The sequence below is a fragment of the Canis aureus genome, chromosome 18 (genome assembly GCF_053574225.1).
Source record: "Canis aureus isolate CA01 chromosome 18, VMU_Caureus_v.1.0, whole genome shotgun sequence".
Classification (NCBI taxonomy): Eukaryota; Metazoa; Chordata; class Mammalia; order Carnivora; family Canidae; genus Canis; species Canis aureus.
Window position 1 is genome coordinate 32,736,731 of NC_135628.1, and position 9,373 is coordinate 32,746,103.

The 9,373-nt window shown below is 35.3% G+C and overlaps 1 long non-coding RNA gene across 1 annotated transcript in view; it reads left to right on the plus strand.

Moving 5' to 3' along the window:
• LOC144288333 (uncharacterized) overlaps positions 1–6,060 on the plus strand; it is a 63,965-nt gene extending 57,905 nt beyond the window's left edge. The window contains exons 3-4 of the long non-coding RNA XR_013356285.1: positions 886–951; positions 5,973–6,060. This is a non-coding gene — a long non-coding RNA (uncharacterized LOC144288333). The remainder of the gene's footprint in view (positions 1–885; positions 952–5,972) is intronic.
• Positions 6,061–9,373: the final 3,313 nt, after the last annotated feature.

Sequence of the window (9,373 nt, forward strand, 5' to 3'; positions counted from 1 at the left end):
AGCACAGCCTCTTCCTCAGAGGTCTGCTTCATAGGGCCCTTTCATCAAAGGTTTAATAATTTCAATATGTTTCTTATCTGATTTTAACTCTGGGGGTGTTTTTTGCTCCCTGTAGTGGCTATATTTAGACTTTAGGTATTACTTTTTAACATTTTAATTAACTGGTTAATAATTGCCTTCCATTAAATTTTCTCTATTCAGATAACTCGTGTGGCTTTGGTCTCCTAACTGAATCAGTATGATCCAGAAATTGGTACCTGGAATGGCCCCCAGAAACACACACTTAACAATGGAAGTTGGGAATAGGTTTTGTCATGTACTTTTGTCATAAACTCCTTATCAATAGCATACAGGTTGCTAGTAATCCATGACCTAACTAAACAAGCCACTACTTATGAATGACTTTGTTGAAAGTGCTAACTGATACAGGAGATTTTAGAGGACAGAATGGTTCCTATGCTTGAATATTTGACCATATTGATGAGTCTAAGAACCACAGTATGCCAATGGTCTCCTCCCAGTTCTTGGAGCATTTACAAAAGTAAAATAATAAGCTTCAGTCTTTAATGTGTATGTTTGTATATATTAACTGTATTCTTTTCCCTCTTATTTGACACAAGTTAAGTTGAAAGTTAGCATTACAATTTAGTCTTAATGTAACAGTATTCAGATGGAACTATGATCGAATTTAAACAGTATTTAACCCAATTCATTATCTTTTATTTTTCTAATGTCTCTGTAGTCATTATTTATTGCTACATGACAAAAAATTCAAAGATGTAATAATTTCAAGTAATTTAATAGGTCATGATTCTGTGTGTTGGCAATGGAGGTTAATGCTTACTATCAGCTGATTTCCTCTCTTTATGATGTCTTATCCTTTAGGTGGCCACCATTGGCTTTTCTACATGGGCAGCAGTGTTTCAAGGGTGCAAAAGCAGAGGCTTCCAGGTAACTTGAGGCCTAGACTCACAAGTCACACAACATCCCTTCTACTGTATTGTATTGGTCAAGATTCATCACATGAACAGCCCAGAGTCAAGAGGTGTGAAAAGCAGATTCTATTGTTTAAGGGTTACAGTGCAAAGTACTATTAAAAATGGCTGTGCATGTCTGGTTGGAAATAGTTTTTGTGTCCATGTTTAAAAACTAGCTACCCTAATCCCTTTCTAAGAACTGACTGACAATATGAGAAACTTCACAATTTTCCCCCACTATTTATTGTTTCCTTTCTTTCTTGGGCTTAGACTCTATAGTACACTACTGAATAAAATCATGCACTTTAATTCATGTTCAAAAGCTTTGCCAATTTCTACCTCAGCCATACCTTTCTAATAAAATCTAAACTGAGATATAATCAACTCTAACTATAGCTTGCCTGTATTCACTATCCACAAGTATTAGTCAAAATATTTAACAAATCTTTTTATATACCATGACTAAAAAGAAATCCTCTTACAGGGTTCAAATATCATCCTTGATTTCATCTGAGCACTTAAAGTGGAAATACACACACACACACACACACACACACACACTCTTAAGCTGCCCCTAAGTGGGCCTAACAATCCTGATATCATTTACTCTTACATCCTCGAGTTGACCATTTTACACTTTCTTCTTCCAACCTTCCACATCACTCTTTCCCATCGTCAAGTGATAGCTGCACTGTTTTCACCCAATGATAAAATAGTAGCATGCAGAAAAGGCCTTGCTCAGCTTCCCACCTCCATTTCTAGTTTCTATTCTTGTTTCAACAAATGAGTTATTTCTGCTTCTACATTTTGCCCCTTGTGTGCAAAGTTAAATTTCCCCTTGTCCACTTATGGATTTCCCTCTATGCATTTTCTTTACTTCTTTCTGTCTCAGGTCATTCCCATCAAAATATAAATATACTTCAATATCTCTCATTACTGAAACAACAGCCACAAAATTACTTTCCTCCCTCTTCTCTAGCTCCAGCATACCTGTCTACATGACTGGATAGCACAATTCCTTAGAGGAGTTTACATACCACTTCTATCCACATATTCTCCTTCCCTTTCTCTGTAGTTCAATCCCAATTATGTTATCTCCTCTACTACCCTAATGAAATTGCTCCAGTGCAATTGTATAGTCCATCTGTGTTTCTTCTTGTACTTGACTTAACAGATGCAGTTGATTATTCACTCTTTTGAACTTTTTTTTTCATGCTTGTTTTTTTTTTTTTAGAAAATTATACTCTTGGCTTCCCCCCACCTCCTTGACTTCAGCTTCTCCTCCTTTGCTATATCTTCCTACTAGTTTGGGTCACTAAAGGGGGAAATCATTCCATGCTTAGTTCTGGGTATTCTTTCATCATCTAGTTATATTCACTAACTAGTGATCTCATGTAGCCTCAAGTAGAGGAATAGTATCCATACTGGAATCTGCAGACTGTATCTTTAGCCCCAAGTTACTCCGTAAGCTTCAGATTCACGTAATACCTTCCTGACACAATCCACTTCATTTCCAGTCTTCTCAGCTCGATAAACAGCACTCTAGTTCTCCTAGCCGCTCTGGCCAAACTTGGGATTTTTTTCTTGACTCCTCTTTTCTTCATGCCTCTTAATCCATTACTAAGACCTGGCAACTCTATTTTTGAGAAGATTTCACCTAACAGCTTTAGCCTCTTTCATCTGCAAGAGTGTCCTGATGTACCAGCTTTTACATGTTTCCCTACTACCTATTTTCCACATCAGACAAATCTAAGTATTACAGTTCAGATTTCATCATTCTTCTCTTTTTAAGCCTTCAAAGTTTATACATATTTACAATTAAAATTGAAGTTCCTTCACATGGCCCATCACTCAGTCTATTCTTTCATTTCCATTCCCATTGCCCTTCCTACCACCTTGCTTATATTAGTCCAGGTGCCCTGGGATTTGCTTCCTGAACTGTCCCAATTCTCTCCAACCTAAAGATCTTCATACCTGCTGCTCCTCTTGCCTTCCTACCATTTCATGTTTCTTTTCTGAAATGTCACTCCTTAGAAAAACTGCCCTGATTATTCAGTCTAAAATATATTGGATTGTTTTTCTCTTCTGTATATTTTTCTCAGGGCTTGTATCACTGTTGTTTTCTTATTACATTCTCTCCTATTAAAATATGTTTAAGATTAGCCTGCCATGTCTTTCACTGCAGAATTCATACCTTGAATAATTACAGGCACATGATAAATGTTAAGTATTTTAAACAAATGATAGAAATGAATAAGCAAAATTTTGAATTATATTTGAAACGCTAAGAAACTCTAAGTTCAAATTTTGTGGTGAAGTGGCACTAAAAATGATTTTTATTCCTTTTCCCTATATTTATCTCAAAGTCATGAAGTAACTCTTGATTTCTGTACTTTAAATATTGTCAAAATATTAAGTATCAGAGATTGTTTATTAATGAGCTTGTACCTTAAAGGATTTTTTTTCCTTTCGATAGAAACCTATTTTTAGGAGATATATACATCCTGACACCCAATGTCTTTTGATTGTAGCATTTGCTCTATTTACATTCAAGGTAGTGACCTATATATATTTGTTGCCATTTTATTATTTTTTATGTCATTGTTTCTGGAGATTTTCTCTGATCCTTTTTTGTCTTCGTCACTTTGGGTCTTTCCTTTCCACTCAGAGGCCCCTTTAATATTTCTTGCAGGGATGGCTTAGTGGTCACAAGCTCCTTCAGTTTTTGTTTGTCTGGGAAACTCTTTTGCTCTCCTATTCCAAATGATAGCCTTGCTGGATAGAATATTCTTAGCTGAAGATTTTTACCATTTAGGAAATATTGAATGTTGAATATACCATGCCATTCCCTACTGGCTTGCCAAGTTTCATTTGAGAGATCTGCAGCTAGCCTTATGAGTTTTCCTTGTAAGTCAAAGACTTATTTTGTCTTGCTGCTTTTGAGATTTTTCTATTTACCACTACATTTTGCAAATTTCATTATAATAGGTCTTGGTGTTAGCCTGGTTTTGTTGATTTTGATGGGAGTTCTCTGTGCCTTCTGGACCTACATGCCTGTTTCCTTCATAACCTTATGATTATTGCTTTAAATGTTACTTATGTCTATTTCACTCAGATCTCTGGCTGTGGCCTTTTCTTGTTCTTTCACTTGGGAGAAATTCCTTCTTGGCATTTTGTCCAAGTCTCTGCCTTCTATGTGTTAGAAAAGCCAGCTGGGTCTCCTGTTTCTGAAAGTAATGGCTTTATGAAAAAGAGGTCACGTAGTGTTCAGGACCTGACACATCAGGTAATGTCTCTGGTGTGTGCTGCGAGTACTCTACTGTTGTGTTGTGGCTGCTCTATTCTTTAGGCCAGTTGTCTGTAGGGACTTCCTTGGCTACCATGGATTTGGTCCCTGGCTTGAATGTGGCTAGTTATCTAGATGTGCTCTGGCCTGCTTATATAATGAGATTTGACACCAACTCCATTGGAAATAAGGCTCTGCAGAACTCTCTGGTGTAAGATGTAATGTGAGCAGGGGTTTGTGTTGGTTTTTTGGGGAAAAGGCCCACTAAACTGGGACTGGAACAAGCTTGACTCAGAAGGGCAGTGCTGCCAGAGCACAGGGGGTGGGGGGTCGGGGGTGGGAGGGTATATTCAGCTTGGTGTAATCAAGTTAGGCAACCAGTGTCTGCCCTGAGTCGCTTCCCTCAGGTGACTATGTTTATGTTGAGTAGCAAATTATTTATGTACCCAGATCTTTATGACTAAGATTAAATTCTTACTGGCTTGTAAATTAAAACGTATTAATTTAACATAGAACTAAATATGTAACATTTTAATTTCAAAATTTTGACACTTATTAATGTTAAAGGAGGGCCTACTATGTGCTAGCTGTTTCTGAAGTTACTGGGGTCATCATGTCTACCTGACCAATAAGGTCCTTTTCTTAGAGTTTCTCAGTTTGCTGATTATCTGTCAGCGACAGTAATCAATAAAATTGCTACTTTCAGAGATTAAAAAGTGCTATGAAAATGAAAGGGCCTCATGTACTAATTTTGATTATAAAACTAGAAATTCTCTAACTTGTATTATAAATATTTTTAGACTCTTAATTTCAATTTTTTTAATATGTTGACATTTCCATAATGTAGCAAGATAATCACTCAGATCCAATGGTGTTCTGGAACTAGCTAGTACTAGCTTCCAAGAGCAAATTATGTATAGCTCTTCCCAATTATTCACAACAGTAGCCTAAAATTATCTGTGGTATAAGAATTTACACCATGGAAACTGGAAAAATAAAATCAGCACTTTTCTTATAATGATGGTAGTCACATATAAATGTATACACATCACTGATTATATCTGTCTTCCTGCAGAAGTATATCCACCAACATTGAAAAGCAATAATTTAAAATAATGGAAAGGAACTATGTTTTCACAAAGTAAAATTAACCCCAAGAACTTTCCTGCTAAAGCTTATTATTAGAACTAATAGCTTAGCAAGATCCACAAATGCATTATGTAGGTAATAAAGCTATATAATTCCAGTCTATGATATCAAAATGCTTGACATAATTAAGAATATTTCCATTATCTAAATAACAATTATTTTCCTTTATATAGTTTATTAGATATGCTAGTGTTAAGTAAAAAATAGTGTATCATCTGAAGAAATTATACCAGATGGCTAAATTATTATTTTTCAACTCCCAAGAACTTGTAGTTTTCCTAATCTGTTTCTTCTGGTTAGCTCTTAAATAATAGAATCTATCCACCTCAATAGATATAGTCATATTGTAATTTATTTTGGCATTTAAGTTTCTGATTGTTTGCTTTGTATTTTTTCATCTTATAAACATTTTAAGGGGTTTTAAGTTTTAGAATCTGAACATATTATAGACAACAGTGGAATAGTATCCACTAACTGAATTATTTCATTGCTATGCCTTTTCTAATTTTTTGAGGACATCATAATTATTGTTAAGTAAACAGTTGCCTTGTTTTTAATAGGTTTCACTGCCTCCCACTCCTTTGGAAACATAATTGTCTTTATCGGTTTGTTCAGACTCAACTTGTATAAATATCTTCAAAAAGGAAAGCTTTCAAGAGTTCTGTTAGGGTGGCACATTCACAAGGTAAAATCTTCACACTTTCAAAGAATGACATTATATAGTGTAAATCAATATACAGTATAAGTAGTTACAAATCAGAAGGAGGTTTTTGGGTTGATTAACAAAAGACAGGATGATAGCCATGGTAGGCCAGAGACACTGCTCTTGAACGGAAAAACAAACAAACAAACAAACAAACAACCTTGGTATAGTTATTAGCCTTACTTATTTGGTAATACCACTTTATCTCTAATTGTAGTGAAGCCATTGAACAACTAGCTCACTGATTTCCTATGGTTCTTTCCACTAAGAGAGGCAGCTGCTGAATGTTTTAAGCTTTAGGAAGAGCTAAGACTTTGAATCTTTAGGAATCAGATAAAGTAGCTAGCCTGGTGGATACATTGATGGCTACAGAACAAATTCAAACATCATAAGCACATTAAATAAAAAAAAGACTCAAATAAGTTCATACAGAAGCAGATACTTCACTGGGAGAGGAACTTTCAATCACATGGATACATAAAGAAACTTGCCAAGTTGAGCATTGTTTTTAAGACATTTTTTTTCAGGATTTTATTTAAGAGAGAGAGAGAGAGAGAGAGAAACAAGCAGGGGAGGGGCAGAAAGAACAAGTAGACTCCCTGCTGAGAGGGGGGGGCCTGACATGGGGGTTCAATCCCAAAACCCTGAGACCATGATCTGAGCCACCCAGGTGGCCCAAGACATTACTTAAAGTATATATTTTTTTTAGATGGAAGTGTCCAATTAGTGTTAAACATTACATTAATAATGGTGTTCTTTCAAATAGCCAATCTACTTAACAGTCCCAGACAGGATACCTGTGTGTTTTACATCTGAAACTGTATAAACCATATGTGCAGAACTCTCATGCTAAGCACTATTTCTCCTCCTCCTGTAAGAGGGCAGGCACCCAGAAAAAAAAAAACAAGAGATTCTAGGAGATGATTTTATACACATGTGTGTGTATATGTACATGCAAACATAAGAATATATACATATATGCACACATGTATGTGTCTATATTTATGACTATGATGTATGTTATATATCTATAGTTTAATATTTCTGAAATCCAGATCAATTTATATTCACTTATTATACTTTCTCCACAAAGCTGTTACTAAATTGTTACATTTTCTCATCAATCATGCTTTAAAAGTAAAGGAAAAAGGGGTGTGTGGCTGGTTTAATTGGTTGAGTGACCAACTTTTTTGGCTCAGGTCATGACCTCAGGGTGGTGAGGTGAGCCCCACATGGTGCTCTGTACTCAGCGCAGAGTCCGCTGAGATTCTTTGTCCTTTTCCCTCTGCTCTTCATGCTGCTTGTGCATGTGTGCTTTCTCTAAATAAATAAAAAACTTTAAAGAAATAAATAAAAATAAAGGAACTGTGTTCAATCCTCTCTTTAATGAGTCAACCATTCAACTCTTATTTTAGTGACAGCATAATTGTGCTTTCTTTGTATTTAACTTTCAAGTGTAGTAAGACCGTCTTATATTCTAATATACCCAGGTACTTGAGAATATTTTAAAAAATATAATACTTTGATTTTTTTTTAAGTTTGAAACTTAAACTTGCAATAAGTAAGATTAAACCTTTAAGAAATTGTCTAAAACAACTCTTAAAATTACTTTGTTTCTAGGCTTTCCTTTTTGTGCAGTGATTTCTCTGATTATGTTGAAAAGCTATGCTTTTGTATCTGCACCTATTAAAAATCATTGATTTCCTTCTGTGACCCTGATACTAATAATGAAGAAAGTAGTTACATAACTGACAAGTACTTAAACAGAACCAGAGGAGTAAAAAATAAATGTTTCTACATTTTTACCCTATTTTGAGGGCGAATAGGAAAGCTGTTCATACTATAACCCCTCAGAAGTCCTTTTAGGTCATAAACTGCTACACTTACAGTACTGAAAGCCTTTACAATGGAGTTTACAATTACTTTTAAAATAATTAATCAAATTAGGACATCTTTTAAAATAATTACATTCAACACACAACCTGAAAAAGTAATTCTATAAAACTAGGACATACATTTTTTCCAATCCTTTGTGAAGTAACAAGAAAAATGCCCCAATTTTTTTTTTAAATATAGGTGGTATTTTGCACAATCCATAAGATCAAATCCCAAAAGAGAAATGAGTGATACAATAGTCTGTCTTAAAGATCTTATTACTTGGACTGTAGTTACCCACTGTTCTAGCCTAGGCAGTTCAAGGAACAGAGAGATGAAAGGAATTTGCTGTCTTCCAAAATACTTAGTTAACAATGTTGAACTTTGTCTATACTCAAATGCTTGTTGGCTATTCTCCCCATTCTTTTGACACTTGATCTTTTTCACATATTCCTGAAACCAAAATTAATGTCTTCACTATTTTAAGAGCTAGGTAATTTCTTTTCATTCATTTCTATATTTTATGTGTCAATATTTATGAAGTATAATAAAGCTGACCTAATATATCATCTTTTGTTAATTTTTTCCATCAGAAAACTCACAGCCAGGGGATCCCTGGGTGGCTCAGGGGTTGAGCGCCTGCCTTCAGCCCAGGGTGTGATCCTGGAGTCCCGGGGTCAGACCCACGTCAGTCTCCCTGCAAGGAACCTGTTCTCCCTCTGCCTGTGTCTCTGTCTCTCTCTCTTTCTGTGTCTCTCATGAATAAATAAATAAGTAAATAAGTAAGTAAATAAATAAATCTTTAAAAAAAAAAAAGAAAGAAAACTGACACCCTGAAGTGATTTCACCTTTATTTTATGAGTTTTGTAAATGCAGAATCTTAAGAAATTGCCACTGCTCTACATTGAATATGGACAATCCTCTTGAGGGTACTTAACTATTAAACCAAAATTTCAGCTCTATGCATTGAATTAAGTGATAAGAGTGATAAATCAATTACCCCAAAAGAGCTTTAAGTAAATCACAAGGCTATGGCATTTTGAATGAGAAGACACAAAGGACTAATGAACTCCAAGGTATTTGCAGGGTAAAAAAAGTCAAGGACCGATAAAGGTAAAAATGGATGGCATATGTGATTTCTTGGCAGATGAAAATCTGAAAGCACAAGATACAACAGTGAGTTTGGTAATATCTGCAATTTTATAAAGTCAGGCTTAAATGTGGCAATTATGCAAAACACACAGCTTAGTGCTTAGAACACAGTAGGCATCACAGTCTCTGTGAATGTGAATACTTGTGGTTGAACCTAGGGGAAAGCATGTAAAAATTGGATTTGAAGTGATGGAAAAACTAACTTCCCCTCATGAGCCCACTTCACCTACT